The sequence below is a fragment of the Amphiura filiformis genome, chromosome 16, assembly GCF_039555335.1.
Source record: "Amphiura filiformis chromosome 16, Afil_fr2py, whole genome shotgun sequence".
Taxonomy (NCBI): domain Eukaryota; kingdom Metazoa; phylum Echinodermata; class Ophiuroidea; order Amphilepidida; family Amphiuridae; genus Amphiura; species Amphiura filiformis.
Window position 1 is genome coordinate 14655597 of NC_092643.1, and position 19708 is coordinate 14675304.

At 38.4% G+C, this 19708-nt stretch overlaps 1 pseudogene; it reads right to left on the bottom strand.

The window, feature by feature from the left end:
* LOC140135610 (scavenger receptor cysteine-rich domain-containing protein DMBT1-like) overlaps nt 1-19708 on the bottom strand; it is a 35813-nt pseudogene that overhangs the window by 12698 nt on the left and 3407 nt on the right.

Genomic DNA, 19708 nt, shown 5'->3' on the forward strand with positions numbered 1-19708 from the left:
TCTGGCAAATCCGCAACACAGACTTCAGGCTTTTTAATTTAGTGTAGCAAATTTGCTACCATCAGTTTTGAGGGCTGGTTACGAGCATGGATAGCACTTTTACATTTGAGCCTAAAATATTTTTCTCATAGTGTTTTAATTAACTGTGAATTTGTTTCTACTCTACACCCTAATATTGGAACATGCAGTCTTTTTGTATGCATGCAAGTAGACTCTTGTTCTATACAATTCTGTGATATAGCCTATACCTTGTGGTTATAGGAATTTAGGATGGACACTTTGGTCATGCACATTAATTAAAATGGTCAGTTGTCATCAGTCACACACACAGGCCTGAGGCAAAGATGATATTAAAGGGAAAACCTTAGCGCTACTTTTGGGCTCTGTTGAGATATATACTATCCAGAGAGGTTACGCACCTACGAAACGTCAATATAGGGTTTGGGTAATATTATAGTTGTAGTTATGGTCTGGATTAGGGTTAAAGGGTAATTGTTCTATGCGCTCGGTTGAACACTCAGTCCCTGGGGCCACAAACTGCAGCTAGGAAAACCCTAGATTTGCTTGTTCATGACTGGCTATTTTTGCTTTTTAAACATTCTGTGACAATCAGACCTATCAGAATTGTTGGATATTTTGATCTAAAACACAAAATCATGGAAATTTTGGTAAATGGTAAATTTGTGACTATTTTTGCATTTTTCTCAAAAAATAATAACACACTGGTAACAAAAGTTATGTATATTATTGGGGCAAGGAATCAAATTACTACACTGCAATTTCAGTGACTCAAGACAAGCGGTTCAGTAGGCCTATATATGATAGGAAATGTGGTACAGCCTAGCGGTACCTTATTTCTTATCATAAATAACGAACCGCTTGTCTTGGGTCACTGAAATTACGTGTAGTAATTGGATTCCTTGCCCTATAATATACATAACTTTTGTTACCACTGTGTTATTAGTTTTAAGAAAAATGCAAAAATAGACACAAATTTATCGAGGGGTGTAGTACCCCCTTAAAGATTTTCATCAACATTTCAGAAATGCAAAGCTTAACAGTATTTGTATGTGCATGAGCAGTACTAATAAATTGGAGTGATATTTATACCATCATCATTTAATTTGGCCACCTGAGCATTTGCTGAGTGGATGAGATCGTGTCACTGACACTTCATTTGTGTGTTTGCCTCTACTGAGTGCTATGTTGGTGGGTACCTGATACTGAGCTGTTAATAAGCTGCAGTCGTGCATACAGGGCAAAATTTCCAAGGCGACAAAATTGGAACTTATCCTGCACCCACTGACCACTCCAAGAATATGACATAATGGGTGAAAATGCACAGGTCTGAAACGCAAACAAATTTGCATTTTGTTATGCTATGGTTCAAAACAGGCCCGTACGCAGGGGGTGTGCGGGGGTGCATCGCACCCCCCAAATTTGCCAAAGTGTACAAAAAATCAGGTTATTTACGGGTTTTTCGTCAAAAAATGTCCAAATTTTGGAAAGAAAGTCCACTTTTCACAAAATTGCCCCCCCCCCCCCTTGGGGAAAAAGGTCCACTTTTTCAAAATCAGCACCCCCCAAACAAAATCCTGCGTACGGGCCTGGTTCAAAATTGGGATAATTGTGATCTAAAACAGATAAAAAGGAAGAGGCACATCATAAATTTTGGTAAATTATGTCCCAATATTTTAAGCCCGCACCCGTCATTGTTACAAAATATACTTCCTGTATTTTTTGTATGATACACAAAACATGTGCGTAATGAATTGTTACCCTTCCTTTAGTACACGATAGGCCTGACATTTTCGGGTAATTTTGTACCGGTACCCCGCCAGCATTTTTCGGGCGGGTAACTGAATACCAAATTGCAACAAACAACAAAAAAAATAATAATAATAATAATTTCAAGATGTTTTGTATTTTTAATATGAAAATTGATAATTTATATTCATGTCATACTTTATTAATGATTTCAAAATGCATTGAATTTGAATGTAATCTCGGTGGTACCCGATGCCCGCCAAAATGCCAGCCTTAGTACACCACAAATCATATCTGATGGTTCTAGGCAGAGGCCCAAAGGGAAGAACCAGGGCTGTCAACTGCCACGCAATCAGTGTGAGTCTCACACATTTGGGCACTTTCTCATGCTCATATCTCGCCAAGGTAGTAAAATAATGTAATTTATAAAGTGGCTTATAATGCAAAACAAACCCAAAGCGCTGAACAAGTTTAAAATAAACTAAATATGTGACACAATCTGGTCCATGGAGGTCAAAGGAGGCATTTTTGAAATAATTGAGTTATGATAATTATATTGTACATAAAGCTAATAAATACAAACATTTAGGTTAATATACTGAGAACATCGAAGGTCTAGCATTCATGGTTCTAAAATTCTTAAGTTTTGTGATATCTATTTTCTTATGTATTTTATTGTTTTTTACTCCATATTTTTGCCTTTATCTCAATTTCAAATTTACCGCCATTGGCCTCCATTGACCAGATTGTGTTATACACTTTAAGAAATACCTTTTAGATTTACATCAGCACATCATAAAACCATTAATAATACCTCCGCAGGCTCCGGTGGAGGCATAAAAATATCGCACCAAGGTCATTTATCTTCCACATCATCAAAGTGTCAAAATGTTGTTTGTCCATCTACATTGTATAGTTTGTTCGGCTTATAATTTGGCAAAAAGTGCACATAAACGGAATAACTTTCGATTCTCAAGCGCCATGGCAAACAAATGAGGGTCCCCACTCACCAGGTCAACGATAGGTTTGGTAGGGATGTGCCGCTGATGAATAAATGGACGATTTGTACCCATATCTATACTAATGTCAAAATTTTCGACCAAATTTAACACAAATTGGTATTTTCAAAGTTCATTTCTTAACAAAATTTTAGACAATTTTGGCCACAAGGACACAAAACTGGCTATTTTCTGAAATAAAAAGACTTATAAATCTGTAATTCCATACACCTGAAATTGGCCTGAAAAAAGGAGTAATTGATATACCAAATAGCCAAAAATGAGACCCACGTTTGCATCCCCCAGGGGTAATAATAGGTAATAGGATTTCTACATCTACATCTACAAAATACTCAATAACGTTGCTAAAAGCAATATCTAATTGAGAAAGGAATGATGGATTTTAAATCAAGGGAGGGGTGATGCAGCCCACAAAGGCCATCTTAGTTTAATAGTTTTGTCACAAAGCCCTTCTCAAGTTGAAAACCTAATGCAGAATGCATTTTTTTTTTTTTTTTTTTTTTTCTAAATTTTTTAAATCTGTGTGGGCAGCCCACAAAGGCATCCCCTGGCAGGGCTCGAAAAAATGTTAATTTCCCGGGAAGCAAGCTAAATTTCCCACAATTTATAGCATGTTTTTGTATGTACAAAAAAGACACAATTTCCCTCCAAATACCAGAATTTCCCTCCAAACACCAACATTTCCTGGGAATGAGCTTCCCAAATTCCCCACTTTTTCGAGCCATGTCCCCTGGGCTCACACTACACACACACTAGACTTCTCCGTAGTCCACTTGCCAATTGTGAACTACTCTGGCTATTACATATAAGGGCGATATTGAAGTGTCATTATAATTATGCCATTATGAAATGTTGCATTCAATAATATAAGCCTACGTAGGGCCTATACTTTACTTTTACTGTCACAAATATAATTATATAGCCTAAACTTTTTCATAACCATTTAATACTAGTATTTTGATGTAGGCCTACTAAATATCAGTATAATTTCGAGTTCAACTGAATGCGTTCATCATGATTAATAACATTTTTATTTATCAAAAATCGACTATGGCATAGTCTACACACACACATGTATACACAAACATAAAATTATAAGGCCACCTTAATTTAATAGTTTGTCTCAAAGCCTTTCTCTTCCCATGTTGAAAACTCAATGCGGATTTTTTTTTCGTAATTTTATTTTTTTCTGTGGGACAAGCTTTTTGACAAGAATAGACATGCTACCTTTCATCTCCCAACAAGGTAAGATGAAGGATTTTATTGAGATTTATGATTTAGACATCTGACCAAGTCAGACGTGAGATTGTGTGGTGGATTTGAAAAAAAAAAAAAACTGCGAAAAAAAAATGAAATGTAGGCCTACTCCAGCAGGAATAACATGCAAAAGGCAGGCAAATTTATTATTGGGCGCAGGGGCTTTGAGACTAACTATTAAATTAAGATGACCTAATACCCCATTATCCACATAACCATTATCTTCTACCTAACCTACCTCTAAGCAATGGACCACACACAACCCCTGCATCTTCATCATGTGAACAGTCATGACTGCCTACTTTATGATGCTCGCAATCAGACAGCAGCTCCTCATCCCCTGCACAATCAACATTGTCTAAAAGTATCGGACTGTCTTCATCTCCTGGGCCAAAGTAAGCCCCTCCTGGAGCTGATACAGGTGGTTTCAGGCCTAGCTGCCGACAGACTACTCTGGCAGCCATTATGTTCCAATAATCATCGCAGATTGTACCCCATTCATATTGGTAGAATATCTCCACACGACCTTCGGATGGATATTGACCCCCGACCAATCGCACATCAAAGTCTAAATATAAAAAAATATTTGACAACTGTGAGCAAAAAAAAAATCCTGACAAAAAAAACTTGGGTTTTGGGGTCTTGGGTGTCACTGTTAGACCAACAACATCTTTTGCTTCCTTATAGTTTCAACATTGCACCCTATGATGGAAATTTTAGTGCTTGACAGAGCTTACTGAAAACACATGTACAGTCAAGAGTGAAAATAAGCAGGCTATGGGACTTGCTTCTGGCCCATGAATTGCCTGCATGTACTGTAGCCCATTGAGATTAAAAATTACAACACCAGGCTACACTTTTTGTCCTGAACTGTACCAGTGCTGTACGGTGCGACCATTTTAGGCGCATTGGCGACTAGATTTTTTCTGATGCGACTAAACCTTCAATCCATGGCGCCAATGGCGACCAACTGTTGAAGCTTTTAATCGCCAGCAAATGCAAAACATGTACATATGGATGATAATATAGGATAGGTCAAAAGTTTTGATTGTTTTTAAGCACTCAAGATGGCATCAAAATAAAAATAAAAACTTTGAATTTGATGGAGCTTTTGGGAAACAAGAAGGATGACGATGAAACAATTAAATCAGGGAATCCAACAGCAGTTGATACTTTTAATGAACCTAGTAGAACCCGGAACTGGAAATGGAAGTAAGCCTAAAAAAACTTGGGAACACAATTTGGGCGCCTAAATTGATAAAGTTAGGAGCCATTGGCTCCTCAATCAGTTTTTTCACCGTACAGCACTGAACTGTACGGCGCCTTCAAATGCATAGTTTTAGTTCTCATGAAATCATAGATGAAAAAATATAGTGACCATTCACCAACACGCAAAGTCCCTGTGCTTTGTATGCTGAGAATTCTTGCATATTCATTAGAGATGATAAGTGTATTTAAAACATGAAAGATGTCAAGACTCTAGATGCTTTGAAAAATATGCGGTAACAGGTGCAGAATGGGTAGCATTTTCGTGTGTGTGCTTCATGGAACGATTGGCCCACATTAACAGATGATGATCGACATTGCCTGTTGGTGAATGATCTGTGTATTTTTTTACTACATACGTTTGAAATACTAAATGTGTGGAGTAGAGGTCAAGGAAGCATAGAAGCATACAACAAATGGTGAAATCAGCTATCTTCCGTTAAAATAAAAAATTTAAAAAAAGACATGATGACAAAGACATAATTACATGTATTATCATCATGTGCCCAAATCATCAGTTGAGTCTTTGCAGTGTGTGATGAAGACCCAGTGAACAGGCCGCCACTAGGGTTGTAGCTACAGTGGGCGGTGGTGGGCTGTGGTGGGCGGCAAAGCCCACCACTCAGATGCAATTTTAGCACTGGAGCCCACCACTCACGAGTCCAAAATTGCTGAAATTTATCAAATTAGTCAAGAATTTGGTCAATTTTGACAACAAATAGCCAAATATGCAAGATTTTCATTAAATGCCACCCAGCACTCTAGTATCCTACATGTAGCTACAACCCTGCAGGTTGCACGCAATGTTCCTGAAAAAATTGGTGAGTCCAGAATTTGATTCCTACTTTTTGTCTTAGAACCCATCACCAGGGACTGTCTTTTGGAATATGCAGGAGAGCACTGAATAGCTCTTCTGGAGCCTTCAAGGAGAGCTGTTTAGAGCATTTACAATAGAATGTAAGGACAGAATGGTCAACTAAGGAGAGCTAAAAATCACTCTCCTATATCAGATTTAAGGAGAGCAGTAGAGAGCTATTGCTCTCACTCTCCTCAAAAGGCAGTCCCTGCATCACTTACCTTTTTGAGTTTCACATGTTACCATGAGACATAAGAAGAGAGACAAGATGAGTAGCGATCTAAAACAGCTGGATACACACAGTTTCCAGGCCTCATGAAATCCTATCATCATGCAGTATTGGGTGTAGTCTACATAATAACTCGCATTTCATCTGTGAACAAAATATAAGTGTAAGTATTTTAAAGCAAAATAAAAGAGAGGTTTGTTTCAGAAGCAATGAAAAAAAGGCAAAGCATGGTGCTTTTGTCTTATTTACTTACTAAACAGGCTATGTCAGACCTTCATTTTTGAGGAGCTCAATTGCACCAGAGCTCCTACAGCTCTCCTTAACAACATTCTAGGAGTATGATTTACTGAGCTCCTCACTACTTGAATCCCTATGTTCTTTACAGATATTGATTGAGCTCCTTGTTGAGCACCTTAGTAAACTCAGGAGAGTGATTAACAGAGCTCAGCCTGCAATTTTCAAAAATGAAGGCCTGCTATGTGCTACATCATGTAGATGTGCTAAATTAACCCCTACAAAATTGTAATTTCATTTTTGAGCCAATTTCTTTCTGGCTGCAGAGCCGCAGAATTTTAAAAGCTACCGTACGTGCAAATAAAATCTTAAATAAAATTTTTTTTTATTGGGCCTAAAAGCAAAATAATGTGTGTAAAATTGAATTTTGTCACATTCATGTACTGGTACAGATTTATTTACCCCTTGCTTGTGTTTTCATTTTTGCATTGTTATGTTTTAAATGAGGGCCAATAAGGTCACTAAATCTGGCAATCAAGAATAGTTGGCAGGGCTGCCAACTTTGAAAAACACATTTCAGTAGGCCCTATTCTCAAACCTCAAAATCAGTATTTTCCATACAAAATCAATATTTTGAAAATTACTCACGGTTCTCAAGACATTTAGGGTTGCTCAAAACAATAAAATACAAAGAAAGTTGACAGCAATTACAGGCTATACATGTATCTCAAAATCAATATTCCTGAGAAACAACCTGTTTGGCTTAAGGGATCTGGAATGAGCGTTGAGCGTTTCGACAGTATTTTTTGTGGGACATGAGAGCACATCAGACATATCGAATTGCATTCTGAATACGAATAATGTCTTTCTGATATCAAATAATTTTCATTTTTGAAATTCACGATATACGGTAATACAAATTTTATGACAAATTATTAAAATTTGATATTTTTCACATTTTTGATATAACAGTCCTCGAAGTAAATTTTATAAATCTAATGACATATTCTTAAAGTGTATGTACATGTAGCTGGGAGGAAAAGCCGACGATCAATTGAAAATTTTGACCTTTCATATTGAAGATATGGATTTTTTCCCAAAAAGACCTAATTTTTTTTTGGTGTTTTGGGAAAAAAATCCATATCTTCAATATGAAAGGTCAAAATTTTCAATTCATCGTCGGCTTTTCATCCCACCTACATACACTTTAAGTATAAATCATCTGTACTGTTAAATATCAAAAATATCAATTTTTAATCATTTGCCATAAAATGTGTATTACATTACGAATTTCAAAAAATCAAAATTATTTGATATCAGAAGGACATTCTTCGTATTTAGAATGCAATTCGATATGTCTGATGTGCTCTAATGTCCCACAATAAATACCCCGGTACTGTCCAAACGTTCATACCCCATCCCTTAATCACAGCACTATGGTGCTAGGATTTAATTTTTTTTTTTAATTGCAACGACAACAACAAAATCGCAAGAGCACCGCCATCGTGGGTGCTTTTGCAGAGATGCCACTAGTCTAGGTGCATGTAAAAAAGTAGGAAAATTTGTCACATGCTTCGGCAAAAGATGAAGCTTGTTTCCAATATCTGTGTATCAGGTAATCAAGCCATGTATCTTGGCTACTATTGTCCTGGAAAGTATTGGTAAGTATTGATTAGTTAAGATAGAAATGACAAAAGAGTACTGAAAAGTAGGGGAACCTATTTCTATCTCGTCCGTCTGTGACGCAAACATTTCTTTCGTTCTATTTTTAGTAACAAATCATACCTGCCAATTTTTTTAAATTTTCAATAGGGCTAATGATACTCTTCATCATAAAACATAAAACAATGAAATAAATGTCAGCAGTTGTTTTTTACCAAGCTGTTTTTCTATCAATTTTGAAAATGTCCGTCCATGATTAAACCGATCAGCTTTTGTATGGTCTAGTAGTTACATGTAGTATTTTATGAACGTTGGTCAAAAGACTGGCTCACTGAAGTGAAAAGTTATGTACAATGTATGCAGAATCCATTTAAGGCTCCCGCTAGCCTTCAAAAATTCTGCGTAGAACTGTAAAACCTAGTCGGGAAATGCGGGTCCCACAAAATTTTGTGCGTCCGAACGTACTGACCGTAAGCCTACATGTTGATGTGTTGGGCAACAGGGATACAATTTTACAAAGCCCAATTGCCGGTATTGCATTGCATTACATCGCAGTTTGATGCAAATATTTGACTATTTCCTTTCACTTTCCTGATGAGATTTTAAAGATTTATGTAAATATTATTGCTAAAAACAAATTATGTATTACTGTATGATACATGTAGTTTAGAACGTATATTTTTCGCTCATTGTGATTGAGTGAAAGCTTACAGTTGTCCACACATCCCACTGCCATAAGAATTTTCATTGACTGGTTGACCCCGGAAGTTGTTCGCAAAGTGGGAGTGATGAAAGGTCAATAACTTGTTTACTGATTGGTCCATTGGGATTTATGTTGCTAAAATATTCATGCACGATGCAGGTTTAGAAAATAATATACAAATTATACTTTTATTTCATGGAAAGTAGATTGAGTACATTACAAGTTTGATTTGAAATTCATGTGCGTCCACTCGGACGCAAGGCATTGATGCAGCTTGTTGAACAGTGCATCCAGCAATACAATTTTTGCGGGAGCCTTGGCAGAATCATCATTTATGCATTGCCTTGAAAATCATAAAAAGCGATTACTTGATCAACTCAAATTATTTTATTAGCATTATTAATCAACCATATTACAATATTTCTACATGTTTTATATGCCTTTTTGACCCAGAAATGTATGAATGTGATGCAAAATCTTGATGAAAAATAATATTTTACTCTACAGAATCAGAAAGAGAGAATCTCATTATACTCGTTAATTACATCAAAAGCCAAACAGAGATGGTCAAGTTCATGGAGAATGTTACAAACTGTTGTACATGTTAATGTTTGCTATAAAAATTTTAGTTTTTTCTGTCTCCGCATGCTCAGGGAATATCATTAAATTCGGATACATGAAAAACTATCAAAAATACAGCACAAACGGGCATCACTATTTGTGATGCGATCAAGCAAAATCAGTCGGAACTCGGAAATATTAAATTTTCAGTTTCTTCTAGGATAGTAACAAGCATTTGCACAGCTGCATTTTGCAGAAAACCCCATTGAAATTGAACTACCAGTTCCAAAGATTAGCAATTAATATTAAAGAGTTTCCAAAACAAAAGGAAATAAAGGCTATATCTCAAAATCCGACTGATTTTGCTTGATCGCATCACATTTGTGTGCATAATACAAATAATATAAAAATTAAACAGAAGTGACAAAAGCTGTATTGAAAAGGAGATTATATACAAGTACTCTTGCTAGAATCTCGGCATGGAAACTTAGGTGAAATGAAGAAAAATATTTCTGATTGATTTTGTGTACCTTTTGAGAGTTTTCAAAATGTCAAAATGAACAAAATTCGAGTAACTATGATGTCATCAACATGACATTTAAAATATATTCATGAGGAATAATTATTGCTCCCTCAAGAAAGAAATGCATTAAGAAATGGTTAGATTTCATTGCACGACCTTCAATTTTTGCCGGAAAGAAACATTCTTTACCGTGGGATTACCGGGGCCCGGGGTACTGCCCTCTGTTGATGATAGGGCTTTGAACTCTTTATCAAGGCGATAAAGAATGCAGGGCCTTGACCAATAGAGCTACAAAGTTAACTAAATACCTTCAGAAGACATACATTGTAGCCTGTGTGTATCACTATCAGTTATAATCAAATGCAGCAAACCTTTGACGAGCGCGTATTGTAAATATACATCGCGTATTTACTGCGTTGGACGCACTTGTCTCTGATTGGCTGCTGAGGCGATCTGCTGTTGCTGAGTGGAAATTTATGAATGAACTGTGCGCCGTACGCGTTGTTAGCTCCGAATTTGCAACATCACAGTAGTCGCGCTCGTCAAAGGTTTGCTGCATTTTACTATAGTTGTAGTAACTACAAATTTCGAACGTTTAGACTAGGTCGGAGCCGTGAGTTCCAATTATTGGAACTATAGTAGGAATTCCAATTGAAAGAACGCAGCTTTCAACAGCTGTACTCGATCTAACCGCGATGTATATCGCATATTTCTAACTACAACGCGAACGCACGACCTTGGTCATCATGGACCATGGTCATAATGCTAACCAATCAATCATGAGTGTGTTGGCATGGTTGGATTCACTTATACCCAGTGTGGGCAAGTCATACTTCAGTATGACTTACCCAGCATGACACCAAAGTAAGATATAAGGTGGACCAGCTGTCAAAGTTGTTTACATTCCGAAACACGATATCTGCACCAGTTATGAGAATTCCCACACACCTACCACCTTCAAAATGCACTAAAACCCTTATTCCATATCTGAAAAATATGATCCCCAACTTGTACTCACTTTGTTCAAGAAAGTTTAAATATCCACAGTCAAATTTCAGCTGTATATGTTCAATGTATATGCTCCAAAACATAACCCCAAATCATGATTTCCAATTATTACACCTCAATACAGCCCAAGTCAGTGCAAGCAATAAAAGAGCACAGTAATCCATGCAGAAAGGCATGAAATGGCAACCCTTTCTAAATTGCCAACAGTAGTAGTAGTAGTAGGTTGGACTTCCCGCCTCTTGTTTCAGGCGCACCCCTTCGATGACAGATGCTCTGTTGAAGGGTCCATACCAAAAATAATCATTTATATAGCACGCAGAAAATAGTTCGCAGTCACCAAGATGCGTAACAAGTATTAGTTCATTATCATATAAATAGAACATGCTTATGTAGTGAAGGACATGGCAGGGTGCACCCATTAAATATTAAAATGTCATATCAAAAATACAAATAAATACTGGTACTTTAGTGCAAAATACATATAATACAATTAGCTAAATTCTACACAAAATACATAATGTAAAGCAATCAGATACAAGAGGCAATATGTATAAGATTGCTAAGTAATCACAGGTGTGAGTTCATAATATGCAAGTATACAGAGTTTAGACAGGTGAAAAAAATGTGAAGAAACGGCCATGCAGACATCAACTAGACCATCAAGGAAGTACATACACAATGCATTAGTCCACAGAGGCATGTGTATAAGTTGAGCAAGCATATTAAATATCGGCGTAAGAAAGCTGTTTTAGAAGGGACGATCTTCTACTGTGTAGACCATAACACCACTGACGAGTGATCGATTCTGTAAAACTGGGCCAATCTACTGGTAGGGTGATGACACTCTGAATACATTCATGGGAGGAGTCCAGAATAAATTGTAGTAAAACATCCTCTTTTGAGAATAGGTCATCGACTTCTTGTATCTTACAATGCTCAAGAAGTGTCCTCTTCAGGATAGATTCATGGTAACAGCGTTGCTCAGTGAGTGCAGGACATTTGATAAGAAAATGCATCATATCCTCTTCAGCTATTTCACACAGCAAACAGGTTGCGTCACAGTTGTGTTGATTGAATTTAGCCCTATTGGCTTGTAGTATGTAGGTGCCAGTCAATAATCTTGCCTTTACAGCTGCCTTCTCTACTTCACGGACATCTGAAGGTAATGAACTCCAGATATGATGAGGTGAACCTAGTCTGCATGCATCTATATTCAGGAACCTCAAGCTGGATTTGGAGTCATGATCAATCTTCCATTGGTTTTGCCAATAAGAGGAGACTGCTTTTGCTATTTCAGCTTTCCAGACAGCCTTGGAGGAGGATTCTCCATTAGGTAGTATGGTGTCGCCATGTTGTACTTGGCAAGGACACTTTTCACTATCATGAACCAGCTCTTGCTGTTGCTGTTTTTGATGGCCAGCTGTCTCTTCGCTATTTGGTGCTCAATGCTATTGGATTGTCTGACAATACTCCCAAACAAAGTTAGGATAGCAGAGTCGATGTGTGCTTCAATAGGTTTTGCACCGAGCAGTGCATAAACAGCTGTATTAGCAGGCGGCGGTTTTTCAGGCAGAAACTGAATCTGTCTCAGTTGTTTTCTATGAAAGCACTCAATACGGTCAAGGTTCTTGACATTGAACTTCATAATCTCGGCCCCATACATCATTCTAGGTATAGCATAGGTACAGATTAGATGATATGCAAGGTGAGGAGCCAAACCATCTTTACCATGCAGTCCAGCACCCATGAGAGAATATGTTACTCTCCTACCCATCTTTATCATCTCATCGATATTAGGCTCGTTTTTCTTGTTTCTTACAATGCCAAGATGGGTTGCTTCCGGTGGAGTTGGAATAGGTTGATCACCGATGACATATTTGATCTCATCATTTGTGTGGTATTTGATGGTTGCACTCTTAGTTGGGTTGATCATGTATCTGTGATCTCTACTGTAATGTTGCACTTGATCAAGCAGGATTTGACCCTCAGTTGGATTTGAAGCAACAATGGCAATATCGTCTGCACAAGTAGGTGCTGGAATATAGGATGTTCCAATCGCATAACCAATCTTCTGATTCTGCATTTGGTCAAGTAGGCTGTTTGTGTAGATCTTGTAACTAGGTGCAGAAGTAATTCCTCCTTGTCTAACTCCCTGTTTTACCTCAAATTGTGCAGAGAGACAGTTATTCCACTTAACCATCGAAGCAGTGTTCTGGTACATTGACTGAAATGCCAACCACAGCTTCCCGTCACTCCAGCGTCGTACATCTCATTCAATAATATATCATGATCCACAACGTCAAAAGCTTTCGAGGCATCTAGCAGAGTGACATGAATTGCTTTCTTGTTATCAGCAGCATCATTGATTGCTTCAGACACCAGCAGAGCTGCATTCATGGAAGATGTTGCTTTAGTAAAACCTCTCTGCATATGATTCTGGTTCTTTTGCATGATAGGTGCAGCCCTCAGTAGCCATGCCTTCTCAACAACCTTCATGATGATAGAAGTTACAGTTATGCCACGGTAATTTGCTGGGTCTTTTGGATCTTTGCCTTTCTTCAGTACAGGAGTCAGAACACCACATTTGAGCATGTCTGGAATCTGCCCTGATTTGAGAATATAGTTGACAATGTTGGTAAGGGACTTGATAACTTGATCACCACCAAACTTAAGATGTTCTGCAGACAGGTCATGAAGATCGGCAGCCTTTCCATTTGAAAGAGAATGAATGATGGTCTTCATTTCATCATTTGTGATAACGTCAAACTCGCCATCTTCTGAAGAGAGGATGTCATTGATCAGGTTTCTATTCAAAACCGCATCATCTTTAAAACATTGAGTGAAGTTGGAATTTACAGACGGCTCAGCCAGAGACTGGAAGTACTCTCCAAAAGCTTGAGATATCTGCTCGGGTGTACATGAGGTCTTCCCATCGTGATTTAGCTCATCTGTTATGACCCGGTTTCCACCTCTTTGTTGATTTACAAGCTTGAAAAAGAGTGTGGTATCCTCAGATTTTGCAGCAGAAATTTTATTGTAGTTGTCAATCTGAAGACTTCTTGCATGGAAACGGATGGTACTTCGCAATACTGCCTTCGACTTTTTTCGGTTCACAGTTGCAACATGCTGCAGGTCACTGGGAGAGCCAGCATTCTTCCATTGTCGGTGGGCATTCTTACTGTCTGCAACAGCTCTAGCAATAGCAGGCGTCCATAATTTGAGACCTTTTTTGGAGATCTTAGCCTTGCGTTTGCCATGAGAGCACAGCCTCGATGCTGAAGAAAGGGAGTGAATAAGACTTTTCGATTTGAGCTTGCAACTCATCCAAACTTGAGATGTCGGTGCTAATCATGATTGCATTCTGCACAGCACTGCAGTACTCTTCTTTGTCTATTTTATTCCAATTTGTTTTTACAGGATACTTTGGGGGTTTCAGATCATCTTTCTTTCTTTTCAGATCAGACACTTCAAAAACAGCCGTAACTGGAATATGGTCAGAAGTATTGGAAGGTAGCTCAGAGAAGGTAACAGCTCTGTATGATGACAGAAGGTTCTCGTCACATGTTCTGACCAGTATGTAGTCACTCTGGTTCTTGTCAATTCCATTAACATGGAAGAAGGTATATTCACTTGGTATGTTAGATGAGATGTCATTATCGCCACAGAATCTGATGAGATGCATGTCTCTTGATGATGGAGTGTTCCTATTGAGCGAAGCATTTAAGTCCCCCATAAGAACAAGATGATGTGTAGAACCATACTTCTGAAAAATTTCCACCACCTCATCCAGCGTATCATCATAGTCGGCCTCGCTGTATTTACCTCTACAAGGAAGGTAAGTGTTGATAACACATATTTGCTCAGATTCCAAATTAAGCTCTATGCAAACCACGCGTTTACCTCCATCAGGCAGCTTCTTGACACAATGATCGAGATTTTTATTCCACAACAGAGCAACACCACTATATCCTCTTGGGCGATGAAAAGGAGAGATTGGATTATCATCATCGACGGATTTAATGAAAGCGCTGAAATTGCAGTTAACTTGGGAAATATCGTTTTGCTCAAAGTTGAAGAGCCAGTGTTCTTGTAGACCCACAACATCAGATTTTTCCAGCATATAATTCACCGCAATAGTATTGCTCGGATGTTCTTTATATTGAAAGTAGTGAAAGTCAGACTTGATTTCCCAGAATCAATTGCAGAATGGCTAGTGTCAGCACTAGCAATCTCCTTTGTTATTTCTGTGTGTTTTGGATCCAGTCCATCTCTAAAAAATACTGCTGGCTGTTGGGTTGCATCCCGTCTAGCTTGCCACATGTGTTTTTCTTATGCATGTAAGTTGCTTCAGTATTACCTCCTGTTGTTGGCCCATCAGTGCCAATAGCTTCACTAGTCATAACAGGTTGGAAGGACTTCTCTCTGTGTGCATAGTCCACCACATATCTCTCGGCATGTGTATTGGAATTAGATCCACAGGTTTCATTAGAGTAGAACTGAGATGTTGTGCTGGTAGAATTCGCTTGGTTTGAATTTCACTGCTTGTGGGATCAGTCAACGGGTTACGAGTGATGTCACTGTCAGGTTTACCACAGTTTAGCCTTATGTCATGTATGAAACGGTGCAGATTGTCATCGCTAGGTTTTTCTTGCTCTATATGACCATTGGAATCATGATCGACTTTATTCTTCTGCTTATCAATACCTGCACTTTCATTAGCACTAAGTTCACTGTCACAATTAGGTTTTCTTAACTCATCTTGGTGTATTCTATCATCATCATCATGCTCTGCCAACCTTATACCAGGTCTATACGCACTCTTCATCACTCTGCATTCTTCCTTCTCGTCAAATCGCGGATCTCATTTTGTAGTATATAAGCACCCGTCTTTGACGTGCGCAGAGTATGATCTAACTCTCTCTCACCATTAGCATTTGAGGATCTCATACCAGGTGAAAATTCACCTGTCAGTCTGTACATTTCGTACTCTTTCTTCTTCTCACTATCATCTCTTGCAAACCCCATACCTGGTGAACAATCACCAATCCTCAATCCACGCAGTCTGTACTCTTCCTCCTTCTCATCATCATTCCTTGCAAATCTCAGACCGTGTATTTCTGGACTCTTCCTCATCCTGCGATTGTTCATCCCATAGGTATCTTGTTTGCCAGAGCTTGGTTTATTATACATTTTGTATATAAGATTTGATTCAGTCCGAGAAGCACCTTTCAGATCTTTCCTTTGGCCACAGTTGCTATCTGTATTCGAATAAACTCCTTTCTTGCTACGCTGTATTTATCACCATCATGTCTGGTCATCTTCTTGTCGTCATTAAATTGCTTTAACTTGACTTGTTTGTTCCTATCTTGATCATGATCTTTTGGATTCCTTATGTCGGGTCTCCATGTAGTCATCTTCATACTACAACCATCATTTCCTCTCGTCAAGCTCACTTCAGGTCTATAGCAACTATTCCTTACTCCATAGTTACGGTAATCTTCATTATTCACCATTGCAGAACTCATCTCAGGTCTACATGCATTGTTGCTCATCCTGTCACAGTTTACCGTTGCTTGGATGTCTGTGTCAGTTCTCTTGACAATCTCAGGAGTATAGATGGACTCACTTCCTGAAGCATGTTGCAGTTCTCTCACTTGGGCACAATCATAGCTTTGATTCATGTTATTGTCAATGGACTCTTCACATTTCCCACTCATTACATCATTAGATTTTCTTTCCATGACAAACGGGGTTCTGTTATCCTCATGAGTTGTATGTCTCGTACCAGGTCTGTAGTTATTCTTTCTACTGTCACGATTACGAATTCTCCTTCTGTTGTTTTTCTTTCTTTCAGTATACATGGAGTACATGTATTTGCGATCATCCTCATTCCGAGTACTGGTACCAACGACAGCAGTAGTTAAATGTTGAGATGTGAAGCTTTGGGAATTATTTGAAAATTGGCCAGTGTACGGAGTACAATGAAGAGGAGTATGGGTGTCATTCTGGGCAGGGTTGGTCATATTGGCACTACTCCGCTGCCTTCCATTCTGTTTCCCATAAGAGCTCAGAAAATCAGGAACATTTCCCATGGGACGATTATCAGATCTCTCATGGTCAGCATATTCCTGTCCAACATGTGCATTCCTTCTGAATTGGAATTGATCATGATTACCAGAGTGTATACTATGTTGATTGTTGCTATTCCATCGTTGAGAAAGTGGATGACGATTATATGACTCCATGTTTTTGTCTATCTGGTGCCTACATGAGGTACCACCCTCAGCTTGATTTTGATGCACATCAGGCTTAGCAGAGTCTATCCCTCCGTACACAACCTGATCTTGTTGTTTATAACCATTGTGTGTATAAGGTTTCATCAATGGAGTTGCCATAGGATGGTAAGCTGACTGAGCTCTACCCTTGTAGACTCTTTTGGGAGTATGGAGTTGCTGATTGCTAAGTTCACTGTCGTTACTGTGTTTACTATTGCTAGCTACACAACATGAGTTCCCATGATGAGACTGTTTATAGGCACAAGTATGATGCATTCTCTCACTATTTCTGTGAAAGCTGCCGGTTGATCCAGTACCAAAGATAAGCGCAGTACAATCTTGGTGTTGACATTCACATGAACATCCGTTTTCATACAAGTTATTTGTCATAGTTGGTGAGTTATGGTTTTGATAATGCAAGTCCAGGGGTAAACAACTGCAGTTAGCCTGTTTTCCACACAGATTGATCCTGCATTTATCTTTTTCAAGATTACTAAGTCTTTGTTTTATGTTTTCCATTTCCAAAGTGTTAATTCTCTGGATAATGCCCGTCATCTCAAAGGTCTTACTATTCTGTAGACTGGGCTGACATGGAGCAACATTATCAGGAGTAGTAGAGCTTAAAAGTCTAGATTTTGATTTAATACTTTCATTCCTTTCCAGCTCTTTGATCGCTCTTCAAGTTGGATGGAGTATGATTGGGAATGAGCCAGTTGCTGAATTTTATCAGACATTTCCCTTTCTCGTTTGTCAATGTCTTTCTCTCTCTGTTTTATTTTCCTTTCTTGTTGTTTGAGATTCTTCTCGATGTCTGCTTGGTTCTTCATCAGGTTTTGAGCAGGTTCGTCACTTGTACGACTTTTACCATCACTCTTGGTTGTTCTCCTGGAGATCTTTTTATGAGAATCATCAGCAGCTGTAATATCAGAAGCAATTTCACACAGAAGTTGGAGTCCATTATTACTAGCATACATGTTATCATTTCGCTCTTGCAGCAGAAGTGTACATGATGAGCAGCAGAAAGGCGCTTCAGGATTCAATTGATGGACTGTAGCCTGGTATGCAGTAATAGATTCACAGGTGGGATGAGCCCATTGAAAACATGTTGTGCATTGGATGGAAAAATCACTACAGTCTTTGTTACAACACTTACATGTAATAGATAAGGATTCATTGAGATCAGATGAAGTAGACTGCTGAATCTCTGTATTACTGTTCTGAGATACATGAAGGTTATTCGGAGTAGTACATTGGGTATCCTTAACTTCCTTCAATTTGGACTGGTTTTCTTCCAAACTAGAGGTGCTGCAATCATCAGTATTGCGCAGTTCAGTACTGTAATTTGCTGCAGTACTGTCATCTGTATGAGAACGGTGTTTATCGGGAATGCAGACAATTTCGTTTACATGGTCCTCAGAATCCGACATACATGCAGTAGGTATAGCCATAGTCCTAGGATCACTGGTAGAAGAGACACTTTCACAAGCTACTGCACTACATGTATAAGTAGTGGATTTGATTAGTCCATTCTTGGGAGGAGAGTCAATTTTTTGTCTAGTGATAGGCAGGGTCTCCTTACTCTGTACTTCCATGGAATCACAGATTTGAGTGTTCATAATTGAACCAGATGTGACCTGCACACTTTCGGAACACTCAGTCGAGGACTGCTCATCACATGAATTGGAGTCAAGGTTAGGTCCGGGTTGCTCCTTTACTTTATGATTGTCAATCTCGGTAAGAGCAACATATAGTGCCCTGTCACTGTCTTCAATATTGGAAAAGGATTTAATATGCTTTTCAATAGCCGCAAGTGTATGTTAGCAAAATGTCAATTGCATGAGATCCATTGACTAAGACCGATGAAGTAGTGTGGTAGAGATTAATAACAAATTTGAGTCTACTACCAGCAGTACCATTTTTTAGCTTATTGTAAACCTTGTAGCGTTCCTCTACAATTGCCTCCCCATTCCTGTCAGTGACAGTACTATGCATCGCACAAAGATCCTTCAGAAAACATTGATCTCCAAGCACAGGATTCTCAGTATTGTAAATCTCCTCAAGAGTAGAGCGAAAAATCTAGTAACCACTAGTGCTGAGTTTCAATCTGATTTGACCTCTTTTTTTTACTTCAGAGACAATAGGCGATCTTTCACAAGCCAGAAGTTTCTGATGAAGAGCTTTGTTTTTGTTAAGATGATAAGATCGGGCAATGAGAGGATTATTGTAATCATAGTCATTACACTGGTTTGGTTTAATAGATCTTGTACTACGGTAGCGAATTTAAAAGGGCCAAATCATGACTCTCATTAAGCAAAAATAGCAACACGATTCATACTTGGTTTGACAGT